Source organism: Lontra canadensis, unplaced genomic scaffold, assembly GCF_010015895.1.
Source record: "Lontra canadensis isolate GAN:19392208 unplaced genomic scaffold, GSC_riverotter_1.0 scaffold48, whole genome shotgun sequence".
Classification (NCBI taxonomy): Eukaryota; Metazoa; Chordata; class Mammalia; order Carnivora; family Mustelidae; genus Lontra; species Lontra canadensis.
Window position 1 is genome coordinate 3,749,088 of NW_022631042.1, and position 18,108 is coordinate 3,767,195.

Below are 18,108 nucleotides of genomic sequence, written 5' to 3' on the forward strand. Positions count from 1 at the left end.
CACTTACATATTTATTTTGGGTCTATTTGTTTAATGATCATCTAGCATAGTAAGACGTAAAGTTCATTAAGACAAAGACTGTATTTTCATATTTCCAATGACTACCTCAGTGACTTTGCTCATTAGTTAAGTCTTTGATAAATTTTGGGTAAATAGATGATGCAAGTTGGAGGATAGAATAATCACTGTTCAAGTCTTGGAAAGGTTCCCATACTCTAAAAGAAATACAGTGCTAGATTAGTTTAGCTATGAAAGAAAAAGATTAATTCTGGTTAAATGATCAGAGGAGGTTTATCATGTAAGTGTAGGATTGGAATGAGAATTTGAAGAAAGGTAGAGGGCAATAAACAAATTGAAGGGGAGAGAAATAAAAGGAAACTTATGTGTGTTAACTATCCTGGATTGTGAGTAAGTGAATTTGGGAAAGAAGAGAGCAGATTCTATGGAAAAATAAAAGATGCATCTCAATTGTGAGGAATTCATCATAATACATCCCTTTCAATGTGATGCTAATTATTTGGATAAATTCCCATAAAGAGTGGTTAGGTATTGAAGTTTTAAGAAGAGAAGGATATGAAACATATATCAGACCACATTAGTATAGAAAACCAAAACTAGTTTCAGTGTTTTGAGCAGAAAGTAACTTAACAGAGGATTAGGTAATTTTAACATTGCTGAAAGAGTTGGAGAAGTGAGCTCCATATTGGGCCTCTAGAGCTCTAAAATGTTTCTCGAAACCCACGAAGCTAGAAAATAGACACCAAAACTCTGCAGACGAGTGTTAAAACTGGTGCAGAAAAGAAATCCACGTCAGTATGACTAATTACCAACAGAAACCAAACAGGTCAAACATATAAAATATCTCCTTATTATTCCCACTTTTCAAATATCACATCATGGCATATAATTGACAAAACCTAGTAAGTAGCAAGAAACCCAGCAGTGGAGCTTCCAAGTTAGTGAACACGTTGATGTACTAGGAGGATGAGGTGCCCCCCAGAGAGGGCGTGGAAGCTCCCCCCACCCCCGTTCTTTATTCTGTGCATCTCTTCCATTTGGCTTTTCCTGAAATGTATCCTTTACAATAAACTGATTATACAAGCTGAATCTAGAAGTTTCTGAGAAGAGCATTTGAGTTCCTACCAGGGCTTCTTGCAATGCAATACACTAGCAGCTGCAATCAAATGCAATCCTATCACACCTTCGTGATGTTTCCCTCGGCCAGAAATATACTAAGGATCTCAAGAATAGAAGCATTGAGCAAATTATGGCAAGACAGAGCCACATAAAATACTCACTGGATTTTCTCGACAAATATGCTAATGCCGCACCAACCAGCAGAACAACTTACTGTGTTGTTGTGTGGATGTTTAATATCACACAGATTGGAATAGAATGGAACCTGTCCCCTGTTGGTGGAGTCACCACAAAGTAGTGAAAACATCAGTAACCATTGTAGTTGCCATAACACAGAATTGTATCAAAACCAACTTCTCATCTAAGCTACTCTTACTACTCATGGTAGCACAAATAAAGTACACTTGAAACTTAAAAAAAAAAAAAAAAAAAACTAGCACCACAGAAATCGAAGAAATGTAGTCTTGGTTTATCTCCATCTCTGTCTCCACATACCGTCTATGTCTCTCCCAACAATGGGGAGGAAGACATGAAGTTTGTTAGGGTCAACTCACAGCACCTCACAAGGAAGTTTTGTTCTTCTTGTGTTTCATTCGGTGTCAATGTCCTAGCTGACTTGAATTTAAGAGATGGATTTCGTGAAGTTGGTGAGGGAGGGAAAAGTCAGCAGTTTACCCCCAGTCCACGAATCTGCATAAATATGATGCTTTCAAGTAAGACACAAAATCCAGCTGACCTAACAGATGACTTTCTCTTTTCTGTATTGCTACATAAATTTATTCCCTTTAAAGTACATAATCAGTATGTTTAAAAAATTCTTTAGAAGCTGAACTTGGACTGTGGTAACACTTCAATTCTTAGTTAAAAGAGAGATCAAAAGCACAGCGTACCTTTTGAGTTGTTTCCCACTGAAAGAAGGGATAGGTAGAGAAATGTGGGCAAAAAACAACTAACATTGGAAAGCATACAAAGATATCGTTTTAGCTTTTCAAAAAAAAACAAAACAAAAACAAAACCCAAATATTTGAGGTGATCACAAATACTCATGTTTTAAAATATTATTACAAAAATACTGCCTATGAGTCTTACACGGCACCCACATTTGGTTAATCACCAATAATCCATTCATCTAGTTGATGTCCAGGCATGGCCGGTCCACTGCCTACACCCCAGCCTACAATTTGCTTTTTACAGTCTTTTCATTTGGAAGTGAAAGTCAGGATCCTTGCCAATAAAACAACCACCTCCAATGTTTTCAATATTGCTACCATCACCCTGGCAACACAGAAGACAGGACATAAATAGTTGCTCTGCCAAACATATCTCTTGCCTTGTTTTACTCGTGGGAGTGAGAGTTGTCAAGGCAAGTTTATACCAAAGTTAAAAGTAAATTCTGACTTACAAATGGCCAGATTTTCTAAAAAGTGCATCCGCGTTTTATGTGGACCATTAAGTGGAAGTGTAAATAAAATATAAACTCTATGAAGACCAAAAAGATACTTGTGTTTTTCCCCAGCCCTGAGCAGAAATAAATGCTCTGTAAGTAGTTACTCAGTGGATTAATTTGTTCAGTGCAGGCATGGGTTTCTCAAGTCAAAGCATATAGTTCGACATTATTTACATCACTGTGCCAGTAACATTAAAATACAGCTTTTTAAGATTTTTTTTATTTTTAGGTGAACTCTCTGCCACATGTGGGACTCGAACCCATAACCCAGAGATCAGGTTTCATGCTCGACCGAGTCAGCCAGGCACCCCTAAAACACCTTTTAAAAAAATCATAGTCCAGAATAATTTTAGATGGCAGAATTATAAATGGGTTCAGAGATTTAATTAATTAGTTTCAGATGAACTGTCTTGTATATAATTGGACATAATATTATAGAATACCATCGATGCTCTGGACACTGAATTGAGTGCTTTTTATATTTTGTAGCATTGTAGGCCCCTCCCCGTCCACCCCTGCCACATGCAACAGGTTATTTTGCAGATAAAACCTAGACTCTAATTCAACAGCAGAATTGAGCAAGGTTACTCAGTTCGTCAGAGGAGGGCAAGACATGAACCCCGTTCATCAAAGCCTGCACCCCTTTTCGTCCCCAGACTGCCTCCCTTGGTTTCTGTCCTCAATCTCTAGAGTTGTTTGGGCCTTTCTGAAGTTAAAAAGCTAATCTAGCAATCAGACTGTGTACTAACCTGGCTTCACTTTCTTAGGATACCTGCCATCATCTCTCCCCAGTAGCGATTTTGGCACTTTTTCCATAACTCATAGACTTCCCGCTTTGAAAGAAGAGGGACAGTGGGAAGCAGAGCAGTCTGGGGTTTCTTGCATGTTTAGGAAGAATCTTTTTGAAAGTAGAACTGGCTTTTTGTAAATGGTTTGAGAGAAACATGTGTATGGTAGATTTTGTTTCACCCTAGAAGGAGTCTAACCTGATATTCAAGAAGCCATTCAATGAGAGCGTAAGGGGGCGGGGGAAACAACGCAGTACATCACTGATCTCCCCAATGAGGAAATAGGGTGGCACAGTGATATTTAGAATCAGATTCTGGCTTGAATCTTGACTCCATTACCTACCAATTTTTCTCATTTGGATAAATGATTTAAAGCCTGATTTCTCTTCTCTATAAAATGGTAAATTAAAATATCTGGGTTTCAAGGCTATTGGGGACTTAACTGATAACTTATGGAAGCACTTTGTAAATAAGGAAGTGCTACCAGTCAATTAAACATTCTAACTTCGGCTCAGGTCCTGATCCCAGGGTCCTGGGATCCAGGCCCACATCAGGCCTCCTGCTCAGAGGGGAGGGAGTCTGCTTCTCCTTTTCCCTGCTGCTCCCCCGCTTGTGTTCTCTTTCTCAATTTCTGTCAAATAAATCAATAAGATCTTAAAAAAAAAAAAAAAAACAAGAATGCATGAAGTGTGTATTAGCTTGGGCTGTTGTAACAGAATACTATAGAATGAAAGGCTTAAATTATAGACAGATATTTCTCACAGCCCTGGCAGATGGGAAGTGTAAGATCAAGGTACCAGCATGGCTGGAGATTTTTCTAGTAATAGCCTTCTTCTTAGCTTTGGACAGCTGCCTTCATGCTTTGTCTTCCATGTCAGTGTGGAGGGGGGGTACTGTAGTGTCTCTTCTTTTAAGGACACTAATCCTATGATAAAGCCCCTACCCTCATGACCTCATTTAATCTAATTATATCTCAAAGGCCCTATTTCCAAATAATATCATATTGGTGGTTAGAACTTTAACATAAGAATTTTAAAGCAACACAGTTACAATCCAAACAGAGCAGGAAATAGTGAGTGGCTCTTGAAACATAATGGAGATTAATAAATTCACCTATTAAAAAAGAACACAAATTCCCTATCAAGGTGACTACATAGCAAATACATTTACTTCTCCTTCTCTAAACCTCTATGAAAGGTCAAAGAAATACATACCTAAAAGATTCAGTTATTATTGGAAGACTATAAAATAGAATAAAAAAACAAAGCGGGGGCACATGGTGGCTCAGGTCATGATCTCAGGGTCCTGGGACTGAGACTCATGTCTGGGCTCCCTGCTCAGCAGGGAGTCAGCTTCTCCCTCTCCCTCTGCCCTTTCTCCCTTGCTTGTGCTCACTCATTCTCAAATAAAGATCTTAAAAAAAAAAAAAAAAAAAAAAACTAAATCCAAGCTATCATTCCCACCAACAGCAAAGAATGGTAAAGAGATTCTGAAATTCTCTAAAGGGAGAACCTTCAAATAACCCCATGTTAGGGATGTTGGAAACTGGAAGGAGGGTCAGCTTAGAAAAGAAGAAAAAAATACAACCGCTTTTACAGGAGTGAGTGATTTCAGCATTAGCCTCCAGAATTAAGGTTGAAACAGGAGTTAATGCACAAGAGTAAGGTCAGTTAAATGGTATAGTTAACACCAATTTGGATATAGTGTGATTGGGGATTGGTGGCTATACCCCTCCCAACCTTCATATTGGGAGCAAGAGAGAGAGTGGATTGCCTCCTTTTCAATATTCTCATGGGTCAGATTCTCTTCATGCTGCTCTTGACGAGGAAAAAATTCGGTATCTGCTAACTGGGAGGTTCCAGAAATCGCCCTCTACAAATCCTCTGCGTCCGGCCGCATGCTTCTAAAGCCAGATTCTAACTTCCACCAGATGGCGCCAAACCACAGCCGGGATGGATTTAACTCCAGCCACCAAACCCGGGGAACAGGGGAGGCTGCAACAGGTCGTAGGGCAATTACTAACCTTGCTAGAAAGCAAAGCTTTACTTTATGCAAACCTGTATTTTGAAGGCAAACTTCTTGGCTGATGGCAGAATTTACTCTAGTTAGAACGAATCCTTCTTCACTGCTTTTAAACATTTTACTTCCTTGTTACAAACTGGGCACCTTTAAGTGGAAAGGTCTGATGACATTGCCTGACTATTCATTTACCTAAGGCTTCCAGATTCCAAGTCCTTTTTCACCTGTATGTTCAGATACCTTTATTTATTTTTTTTTAAGATTTTATTTATTTATTTGACACAGAGAGAGAGATCCCAAGTAGGCAGAGAGAGAAGCAGGCTCCTTGCTGAGCAGAGAGCCCGACGTGGGGCTCGATCCCAGGACCCTGAGATCATGACCTGAGCTGAAGGCAGAGGCTTTAACCCACTGAGCCACCCAGGTGCCCTGAGATACCTTTACTGACCCCAAGACTGGATAAAGTTTATTTTCCATTCCCTTTACTTTTCTAGTTTTTTAGTAATAATAGACTTCAAGGACAATTTTGATTTATTCCCAGAGTCAAACTTGTGTCAGTCAGCTCAGAGTATATTCTTGGAACACTGTCAGTCTCCATCTACATTCAACTTCATGTTGATTAGCCAAGCCCCCGGGGTCCATGTCCCCAGTGTTCATTATGTTTAAAGTTCTTCAAAGGACGCTAGCCATGAATGAGCATTACAAGAAGCTTTGAACATTCAGCCTTTACTTTCTCACTAAGAGGAATCTGTTTCCTGAGATTTTGTTTACATTAGATAGACATTTACAAAGGCACAAACCTGTTTTTTCTACCCTCCCGTCCAGGGAAAGAGCAGGAGCTATCAAAATTTTGGCGTCCTGCTGCTGTTGAAGCAGCATTTGTTGAAAATATGTAAGGTCATACCTTACGACTTCATGCTCTGTGATGATCTTTACCAGCACCCGTGAACATGATAGGAATGCACTTCTGCACTTCAAAACTTCTGTTTTCAATAATTTATTGTAAAGTTGGGTTTTGAGATTCCAATAGTCATAGTGAATTGTCATGGGTCTGTTTCCACCTTTGAGGCAAATATTTATCCAAAAGTGAACGCCGAGATTTAAAGTGTTGTTAGAGGAAAAAATGAATCTAGAACACTGATTTTATAAATAAGAAAATTGTGATGTAGATAGAACTTGTGGAAAATTATACTCAATTTGAAAAGGAGAGAGGACTAGAAGATAATGTTTCTTCATATCTCCTTACACCCTTTGTCTTAACCAATAATTTCACAGCTCATTTTATCAGGAGACTTTAGGGAGATTCACGATGCATCTGGTGCCAGGAGAAAAAAATCCTTCTGGTAGGTTTCTCCATTGATTGTTTTTAATACAAATTAATCTGATTCCCATCTTTTGGTGTTTATTATCAGAGAGGTGACCTTTTTGTTATATCAGAGTATATTGGTCAAGACCAAAGCCACTGAAGTCAAACCTCATTGTGAATTTAGGCTCCTTGTTTACTATATCTTGGACAAATTAAACTCTTACTTAATCTCTCTGCCTGTCGGTTTGCTTATCTTCAGAAGGGGATAGCCGCAGCCTCTCTTTTCATGGAGCTATTTTGAGGTTGAATCCGATAGTGTGTTTATTTTTTTTTTTTAAGATTTTATTTATTTGACAGAGAGATAAAGAGAGAACACAAGTAGGCAGAGTAGCAAGCAGAGGGAGAAGCAGGTTCCCCACTGAGCAGGGAGCATGATGCCAGGCTCCACCCTGGGAATCCCGGACCATGACCTGAGCCGAAGGCAGACGCTTAACCGGCTGACCCACCCACGTGCCCCCAATAGTGTGTTTATAATGTAGGATGAGGCATATGGTCTTCTCAACAGTGTTCGTTACTATTATTCCCATCGCTGAGATGCCAGTCATTGCTGCAGTGCTCATCTGTTTATACTACATTGTCTAATCTGTACAAGGTGAATACAGAATTTTAAAATGTAATTGTAGGGGTGCCTGGATGGCTCAGTTGATTGAGCATCTCAGTCATGGCTCGGGTCATGATCTCAGGTGCTAGGATTGAGATGGGCCCGCTGGCTCCGTGCTCAGTGGGGAGTCTGCTTCTGCCTCTCTGCCTCTCTTTCTACCCCTCCCCCCCAATAAATAAATCTAAAAAAAATAAAATAAAATGGCATTGTAAACCTCAAGTGTTGGATCTCTATATCCTCACAAATGTAGTATACACAATGAAACTGAGTAATGGATGAAAGGAGATTGGACTGCTGGAGACAGAGCAAAAAACATTTACTATGAAGAGCCATGTCAGTGAGGAAAGAGTGTATTTCTTGTATTAGTGGTGAATTGGGACTCAGTAAATTTAGTTTACACTAATGGTTTATAATGCATGAGACTGTTCTACTCCCTTGAAAAACATTTTTCAAGTGTTTAAATTTCATTATTATATTTTCATTGGAATACACTAAGAAAATATTTACATATTCATATAGAAACTTTGAAGTTACCTTAAATTCCACCATCTGGAGAGACCCAGTTAAGTGCATGTGTGTGTGTATATGTTCTGTAAACTTTAAAGATAACATTTTGATATACATCCTTTCATACGTTTTTCTATACATCCATAATGATTTGAGGAGAATTAGGAGGAGGCCATATGGCTAACAAAGAGAACAGTGTTTAAGGCAGAGAAAACAGTAAGTGCAAAAGCCCTAAATTCGGAACATGCCTGGCATGTTTTAGGAACAGTGAGGTATGGAATGGAGCGGGAGTGGACACATGAATAGAAAGTGCAAACCAAAAAAATGTACCTCACTAGTCAGCTGAAGGTGACGGTAACTTACCTCAGAGTGGGGGTGGGCGGTGGAATTGGGAAAAGTGTGATATATTTGGGGAGGGATAGCTTGATGTGTTTTGAAGTGGTAGACAAAAAAATTTATGGATGAATTCAAAATGAGACATCCTGGGGGCACCTGGGTGGCTCAGTGGGTTAAAGCCTCTGCCTTCGGCTCAGGTCATGATCCCAGGGTCCTGGGATCGAGCCCCGCATCAGGCTCTCTGCTCCGCAGGGAGCCTGCTTCCTCCTCTCTCTCTGCCTGCCTCTCTGCCTACCTGTGATCTCTGTCAAATAAATAAATAAAATATATATTTTTTAAATGAGGCATCCTGAAAGAGAGTAGCCAACTGTGAATCCCAGGTCTGTGTGTGGGTCATCAGAGGACTAGGGCTGGCAGCTGCTGAGCTTGGAAAGAATACAGGGGAAGTGGGTTTGGTCAGGATTTGGGCAGGATCAGGGGTGCCATTCTGAACCTGTTAAGCTTGAGACGTATAGTACCATTCCAGTCGGAGACACGGAGTGTGCATGTGTTAACCTAAAATTCAAAGGAGACATTTAGGCTTGAGATAGAAATTTGGGAGCCATCAACACATAGATGGTTTTTAAGTTATCAGAATGAAAAATCACCGAGAGAGTGTAGGCAGCAAAAGAGTTTCATGATCCGAGGTGTGGGGTACTTGAAACTCTGAGAATTTGGAGATAGGCTGCACAGTGAGCCAAGGAGGCTGAGAGGGAAGGGTCGGGAAGCTGGAGAAAATTGAGAAAGCATGTGATGGAAATATTTTAAGGAGGGAGTGACAAAGCATGTTCAATGCTGCCTATCGTTCAAATTGTCCAACGGAGAATGAACCAATGGATTCAGCCATGTGCAAGTCATTCACTCCCTTCCCCTTCTGTTAGAAATTCCTTTTGCAAGTACCTCCTCATTCTCAGCTAATGACCTGTTTTCGATGTGAAAACAGAAGCAGACAGAAGAGGATTTAGACAATCCCCTATGTGTCTTGGCCCAGAGGGTACCCTCTTTCCTGTTACATGGAGAGCCTGTGGTCTTAACGGTGGCCAACCTGTCTACTTGATCAAGAGCCCATCCCCTCCTGAGAACCCAAGAACATCACCTCAGCAATACTCGCTTCCAGCATTATTGTTTTCTTCATATTTTAGTATTCTCATCAGCGTATAAATGTCTAGAAATAAGTTAATTGGTCAGGTCAACGTGTAATTTTTAAATGAAATGGTTCAATGATAATCACTGTTGTGTACATTCATAAAATCACAGATCTTCAGTTATTCTTTTAGTCTCAGAATCCATCAGTGTTGAGGTTTAACATGCTTTTAAACATGGCAAAAGGTACTGTCCTATTTCTGAGTTAGGTCTAAGTATATATACATAACGGCAGGTATAGGACACTAGTTTGCAAATTATCACAACCGTCTGGTGATTGACTGAGATTTTGCTGGCATAGAGCTAGAGCAGAAGAGCTCTATAATTTTCTAGTTTTGGGAGCAGCTGCCATAAAGCATTATCTCTAATCCACTATAACTTGCACCTGGAGTGGCCTGATCCTCTCTGTTACGCAATTCCTTCAGGCCAAGTATCTCGGATGTATTTTATGAGGGGCAAAGAGTCTATTTGCAGTTGTAGGCACTGGGCTGGGTAGTAGAGTTAAAACAGTGATTGACACCAATTTTTTCCCTAGGGTTTAAGTTCATGTTGGGGTATCAGCATTCAAACAACTCATTACAGTGCAGTGTGATTACTTCTTTATTGTTTAAATTTTCTTAAAGATTTTTATTTCAGAGAGCAAGAGCACAAGCAGGGGGAGGGGCGGCCAGAGGGAGGCAGAGGGAGAAGCAGGCTCCCCACTGAGCAGGGAGCCTAATGTGGGGCTTGATCCCAGGACCCTGAGATCATGACCTGAACAGAAAGCAGACGCTTAACTGACTGAGCCACGCAGGTGCTCCTGATTACTTTACTTTAATAGGGCATTATGGGAACACTTAGGAGGGACAGTTAACACAGCTTAGAAAGTAAGGGAATTTGGTGAAAAGAACACTTACAGGTAGGGGGTGAGGCAGATCGTGGAGGAGCCAACAGAAAGAAGTTAGGGAAACCCTGAGGCCACATGGACGTAAAGACCCATGGTTCTATTTCTGAACAAAAAGTGAAGAAACTAAAGCAGAAGTAGAGAAATGGGGCACCTGGGTAACTCATTTGGTTGGGCATCAAACTCATGATTTCGGCTTGAGTCATGATCTCGGGGTCATGAGATTGAGTCCCACATTGGCTCCATACTCATCACAGAGGCTGCTTGAGGATTCTCTCTCTTCCTCTATTTTCCCCCCGGCTCACACTATCTTTCTCTGTCAATAAATAAATAAAATCTGAAAGACAGACAGACAGACAGAAAGAAAGAAAGAAAGAAAGAAAGATCAACATCCCAGCGTCATAGAATAAATGAAAACCAAATTGAAAGTTAGAGATTGAGCACATTGACCTCCGAGGTCACAAAGAAGTTGATTTTTTAAAACCTTGATTACCCTGTGTGAGATAGCACTGTGTGAGAAGTCATCTACCAAGGAATCCCTTAGAAGACACTTGTTCACCAGAAGGAAATGAAGGTTGAGGGCAAAGAGGACCAGCCAAACAAGAAGACAAACAGACACAACACTCTACTGAGAGGACAGAGAAAGAGAAGCAGAGCTTTTCAGCCTTCTCGTGGTCAGACTTCACGGTAAATGTTTTCTTTTTTTTTTATGTTTTATGTGATTAATATTCTTTTTTTTAAATTAATTAATTTTTTTGATTTTATTTTTTATAAACATATTTTTTCCCCCAGGGGTACAGGTCTGTGAATCTCCAGGTTTACACACTTCACAGCACTCACCATAGCACATACCCTCCCCAATGTCCATAACCCCACCCCCCTCTCCCAACCCCCGTCCCCCCAGCAACCCTCAGTTTGTTTTGTGAGATTAAGAGTCACTTATGGTTTGTCTCCCTCCCAATCCCAACTTGTTTCATTTACTCTTCTCCTACCCCATTAACCCCCCCATGTTGCATCTCCTCTCCCTCGTATCAGGGAGATCATATGATAGTTGTCTTTCTCTGATTGACTTATTTCGCTAAGCATGATAAGGTAAATGTTTTTAAGTGTTAAGGTTACAGTGTCACTCGTGGCACTTGCTTGAGCTAAAACTGGCTTGTCTGCCGGAGGTCCCAACAAGATCTTTAAATGTAAAAGAAATTAGTCAATAACCACAGTACTTAATCCACACGATGTCAAGCAATCAAGTCCTTCACTGAATTGAGGGCATGTTTTGGCATCCACAATCCATCCCATCTACAGCCACCCCAAGAATCGATTTTGAATCAAAGGTATTTCAGGCGGATCGTGAATGGTGAACTACATTTAGTGTTGAAAGCTGCCAGGATGGAATGTGCAAGGATCTAGTTTTTAGAGCTCTTACAAGGGACAGCACCAGCCTTGGCAACCACGTGGCGTCGGCTGCTTGCCCAGAGTGCCCAAGGCCTCACCCTTCTCTGCCCATTTATTTCTTCCTTGGCGTCTGTCTCCTCTCCTCCTGTCAAGACCTTTTTTTTCTTCCCCAGAGAGGACCTCATGTCAGCCAATTATATTTTAATTTGATTTCAGATAAGTGTGTTCTTTAGCCCAGGGTTACTTTGCATTTTGAGTCTGAACATAAATGCTCTTAAGAGAATTTCAGGAATTAGCAAGTAGGAAAACTTTGTCCGTTGAGAGAAGGTTCTTCCCATGGTCTCCAAAAGTGGGCACCCCACAGATTCCAAATCTAGTTGAATTTAGGAACCTTCCAGTTAAAAAAGTCTCAAAGAAACAAGGGATTATTGTTCTTTAACAACTGTGACACCTGTTATTGATAACCTGCCCCAAATCCATTTTCCTTTTCTCTGTAACAGTACCTGATTTTTTTCTTTAAAGGATTGTTAATCCCTCCCTCTGTCTCTGCAGTTTGTCTAGGGTTAACTCCAACCCTGGCTTCCAAAATGAGCCTATGATTCCAGCTTAACAAATTTGAGCATCAAATTTCCCTGGACTCAGTGATTAATTCATCATTGGACAACTAGGGAGAGTCAGGAACACAGAGGCACATGGACATTTTCCAGAGCAGGGCAAGGCAGAGACCACAAAACTCGGGGCTTTAGGACTTTGCCTGGGATTGGAGAGGGAAGGAAGGTCTCTATTTCCCTGAGTTGCTGACTGAACCACACGGTAGAAAGAATTACTTGCCATAAAGATGAGCAGACTCTCCCAAAATAAAGCTGGGATAAGAAAGTGGAGACAAGAAACAGAAGAAAGTGTTTGCAAGTCTTCATCATCTCATTTGAGCCACTGGTCTTTTCAGTTAACATGCATGAGTACTTCTTAGTCAGCTTTAACTGTTACTTACAACTACATCAAGCACTGAGGTGTTCCAATTTCTGTATGTTTGATTGAACCTTTTTTTTTTTTTTTTTTTTTTAGATTTTATTTACTTGAGAGCAAGAGAGAGCATGAGCAGAGGGTTGGGAGTAGAGAGGGAGAAGCAGGCTCCCCTCCAACCAGGAAGTCCAGCTCAGGGCTCAATCCCAGAACCCTGGGATCATGACCTGAGCTGAAGACAGACATTTAACTGACTGAGCCACCCAGGCACTCCGACTGTGCTTTTCGATGAAGCCCTGAATCATGTTCCGCCCACAGTGAGGACACCGGCTCAAAGGAGGCCAGACTGTGCCCTGACTCCCTTGCTGTCCTAAAACTTCTTGCCTCTGACCTCCAATGCCTGATTTATTTTTAATGTTTATTTAACAGACATTTACACAGTCATTAATATTATCCCAACTACTTTATAAATATTAACACTTAATTTGTTTAACAATCTCATGAGGTACTTTCTATTTTCTGCCTACTTTTGTAGATGAAGACATTTGCCCAAGATCACAAAGCCGGGAGTCAGGGGCAGGTTGGGAGCAAGGATTTGACCAGTGAGAGGACCTAATCCCTTTTAAAGCCCTTAGACCAATGTTATTCAACCCTACCCCCACATAAGCCTCTAGGGAGTTGAAAAAAAAATTAAATAACATTTCCCACTGCTCAGTCCTGAGATTCTGGTTTAATTGGTTTGGATTGGGACCTGGACATCAGTCTCTTTAAAAGCTTTATAGGGGGGATGCCTGGGTGGCTCAGTCGGTTGAGTATCTGCCTTCAGCTTGGGTCAGATCCCCGGGTCCTGGGATGGAGCTCCATGTAGAGCTCCATGTAGAGGGAGCTTGCTTCTCCCTCCCTCTCTGCTGTTCCCCCTGTGCTCTCACTCTTGCTCTCTCTCTCCTCTCAGGGGCGGGCGGGGAACTTTATAGGTGGTTCTACCATGCAATTCTTACCAAACCACTTATTTACAAAAAAATCAACAATTACCCGGTCCCAGGCTCTGAGCTTCCAAAAAGCAGCTCGCTCCAAAACCTTGTGGACTTCTATATTCTCACTACAAAACAATACTTTTAAAGATGTATTAAGACAATCCAGGGTGATATATAGTATGTGTAAGTTATAGATGATATTTGCTAAGATTGGAGATGGGACTCAGGTTCATGAAACAATGAATGTGTGATATGGATGGCAGCAAAGCATAGGTATTAAGATTTAAATAATTACAAATGACTCAATTTTAGCTTCTTGTTCATGCTAAACTGAGAGTAAAATGGGAACTTTTTCATGCATGATTTGTACCTGGCCCGTATAAATTTAGTAGAAATAAAATACTGTTCATTTGCATATTTTTTGTGTCCAAGGGATATAGACTATTTCAAACTTGGTCCTGTCCTTTGTATCTCTACTCTAAAATAAGGAAAGAAATATTTTCCACTTTATTTTCCACTTCTTTATTTTCCACTTCTTACTCCCTCATTACCATCCTCGGCCTCTGAACATTTGTCTAATTTTAAGCGGTCACAGATCCATTAAGTTTTCAGAGATAAATATGGGTAAAAGTTAGGAGTAAAGTGGCAAAGACTTCTCAGAAATAATGGAGAAAACATTTTGCTTTTAAATATCTCTAGGTGTTGGGGCGCCTGAGTGGCTCAGTAGGTTTAAGTCTCTGCCTTCAGCTCAGGTCATGATCTCAGGGTCCTGGGATCGAGTCCTGCTTCAGGCTCTCTACTCAGTGGGGAACCTGCTTCCTCCTCTCTCTCTGCCTGCCTGTCTGCCTACTTGTGATCTCTGTCTGCCAAATAAATAAATAAAATCTTTTTTAAAAAAATTTTAAAATCTCCAGATGCATTACTTCTAATGAATCAATGTCCTTCATAGCTTGGGCTATTTGTGTAACATGTTTAATACTTTCTAGTCCTCCCTCCATTCGCCCTTCCAGTTCAGTGTAATGTCAGAGATCTCCGTGTACAAGGTAGATCATAAGGACATAGAACTGCTTGATTTCTAATTCCTCCTTCTTTGGGGGAAATGAGAAGCGGTCTTCCTGACATAAAAAAGTATCACCCCACACTCTTTAAATAATAAGGACTAATATAAGATAGGCAACTATATGCCTATTTCAGATAAATATCCTAGTATCTAAATGTTTTGGTTCCTTTTATTATTTTTTATTTGTGTCTTTAAATGAGTTTTTTTTAAAGACTTATTTGTTTGTTTTTGAGAGAGAAAGCACATACATGCACAAGGGCACGAGCAGTGGGGAGGGATAGAAGGGAAGCCAGATTCCCCCCACTGAGCTGGGAGCCTGATGCAGGACTTGATCCCAGGACCCTGGGATCATTACCTGAGCAGATGCTTAATCCTACTGAGCCATCCAGATGCCCTTTAATGAGTTTTCTTTCCTAAATAGAACCAACAGATTCTTATAAATATACCCTTTAATATAGCCTGCTATCCTTATCCATCCTCACAATTTTCATAAATCACTTTGCTTTTTTTTTTTTTTAAGATTTTATTTATTTGAGAGAGAGAGAGAACATGGGTATGGGGAGGGACAAAGGTAGATGGAGAAGCAGACTTCCCACTGAGCAAGAAGCCCAAGGCGGGGCTCCATCCCAGGAGCCCAAGATCATGACTTGAGCCGAAGGCAGATGCTTAACAAACTGAGCCACCCAGGCGCCCAATCATTTTGCCTTTTAATAAATACATTTCTACACATGAGTTATTGATTAAATTGGTGAACATAGAAAAAAATCTTTCCATGTTCTCATTGTCGACAGCAAAAATCTATACGCTTTATTAGTTATTCCTTAATTAGAGAAAGTTCATTAGGGAGGGTAAAGTGACATTCACTCCTTTCAATTAGCAATATGTAAATACAGAATTACTACTTGAGACTCATAACTCATGAGGGGGAATGCCCTGAGATGTTCTTCAGGTGGTCTAAAGCAGTTCAAGGCTTTGTGGATATTTTTGACTTACGGAAGACTGCAAGTATATATTAAAACGTACTTTTATTAAAAGGAAACTGAAAAACTATGTTCTTATTTACTGAAGGATATTGCAGTATAACATGTAGCATTTGGCAATGTCTTTGACACAGCACCAGGTTCTGAATGAAACGCTCGATTGATTATCTAGGCTCTTTCTTGTTTATGTGTGATGAGAGAGATTTGGGAGCTAGTGGTGTTCAATGATTTTCTGATTTACACCACCGGGGGGCACATTCAACAATTAGATTGCCCTCCGCCAAGTTGTTTGTCTATTCCATAATGACTCATTTCCTGTGCTTCCTGTAAAGAGGTAAAAATTACTCATTTTTTTTTAACCTCAGAAATTCCTAGTATTTCTATTGACCATTCTAGCAGCCCATTCATTTCTTTCTGAGACTCCCTTTCCTGAGTTTACAAGGCCAATTGGGCCTTGGATTTGTATCCTCTGTGTGGTAATAAATACAAAGAATGTTAATAATCCTGAAAACAGAACAAGGTGGGAAATGCATCTTCCCAAACATTCTTTATTGAGTGGGCTAGTCAGTCTCAGATTAAACTGTAAGACAGATGAAATATGCCATTGTCTCATTAAAAGAAGGAACTTTTTGCCGAGCTCCTGTGTGGTTCAATAAACATGTATTGAGTTTTTACTGTGTAAGGCACTGCACTAAGTGGTTAACAGGCAAAGATGGGTGAGTCATTGTCATTACAGCCTATTCCTCTATAAACCTAGAGTTTTTCTCTAAGTAGGGTCTCTAAATGGCTATATACTCTGGTTTGCTCCGAACTGTCCCTTTTTACTTCTTTTGTAACCGTATTTATAACTGCCCATTTTACTCTCCAGGAATCTGGTTTGATCTGTATACATGTTTTATCTTTCATGATGTCAGTCACCATCACAAAGAAAATAATGTTGATGTTAAAAAGACTTAATACAGGACTCTTTCTTAGGAGATACTGACTTGTATCCACCAATGGCTTCATGAGTTTTTAAACATTTGGTTTTTATTTCAAAATTATTCATACCTAAAAAATTTTGCAAAAAATAGTCTAACATATTTGTGTTTATGGTTCAGCTAGATCCCCCAAGGGTAACATTTCATAGAACTGCAGCAAAATGATAGAAAGCAGGAAATTAGTATTGATACAATACACTTTTCTAATTATAGACCTTATTCAAATTTTGCCAACTTCTCCACTGATGTTCTCTTTTATTGGTCCAAGATCCAATAAAAGCCCCACATTGCCTTTAGTTACAATTTCTCCATGCTCTCCCTTAATTCTAGAATAGCTGTTCAGGCTTTCCTGACTTACAAGAAAGGTGTTTCAAGGTCCTTCACACTTTTGAAGAATATTGGCAGAATTATGTCATAGAATATGCCTGTTTCGGTGTATATGACTTTTTTTTCACGATTACATTGGGTCATGTATTTTTAGCCATAATATCACAGAAGCAATATAGAAAGCTCATTACTTCATCTTAGGCAATAGTCACAGGACTTCTTAAATGATACTACAAAGGCAAATCTTCACTCTTCTATTTTGCAGTGATAGTCCTACCTACATGTTAGATATTTAAACCTTATGTAATAAAGTCCTTTTTGATATTGTACTTCTTTCTGTCACTTTTGTAAATCAAGGATTCATACTGCCATCCTAGGAGGAGTTTGACTATGAGGACAGTTAATTCATTTACAATTAAATTTACCTGCATTAACCAGAGTGGTCATCAGCTCTGATGTTGAAGAACTCTTTACATGATCTACATTTTATCTAAAAATTCAAGCTGAACCAGCAATTGAAAAGGGTCCTTCCTACAACTAGCCCTCAATACCTACGTGACACTGATGAGTCATTGAAGTGTTTTTTAAGTATTAGTAGAAAACAAATTGAGCATTTAGGTCTGCCTAGGGTAAACAAAAGTGGAGGTTTTTTTTCCTAGAATTCAATAATATAGCTAAGCAGTAAACATTGCCCTCCTCCAAAAAAAGAAAGAAAGAAGGAAAGAAAGAAGGAAGGAAGGAAGGAAGGAAAGAAAGAAAGAAAGAAAGAAAGAAAGAAAGAAAGAAAGAAAGAAAGAAAGAAAGAAAAGAAAAAAGAAAAGAAAAGTAGTACTATTCTTGCCTTAAGGATTACTTTTTAGGTATCCAATTCTTTATGTATATAATGCCTGATTCATTGGATTTGTTTATATCTTGAGAAGGATTAGGAAGGTCACATATTATCTGCAACTTCCTATTTGTTGACCCGGGAAGGATTTAGTATCGCTACCACACAATAAATTACTCTCAGTGCTAACCCACAAAATTATATATTCAGTTGCTGGGGCGAGGTTTTTTCTTTTCCTTCTAAAAGAGCTGTAGCTATTCATTCACAATATGTGAGAACTTACAAATGCTGTTGAAGTAGTTCCTGTTTGTGAAGTTTTAAAGAAGAAAATGAATAAACATCT

The 18,108-nt window shown here is 39.8% G+C and overlaps 1 pseudogene; it reads left to right on the plus strand.

Moving 5' to 3' along the window:
• Nucleotides 1-1,208: 1,208 nt before the first annotated feature.
• LOC116876870 lies at nt 1,209-1,450 on the plus strand (annotated as a pseudogene).
• The last annotated feature ends 16,658 nt before the right edge of the window (nt 1,451-18,108 follow it).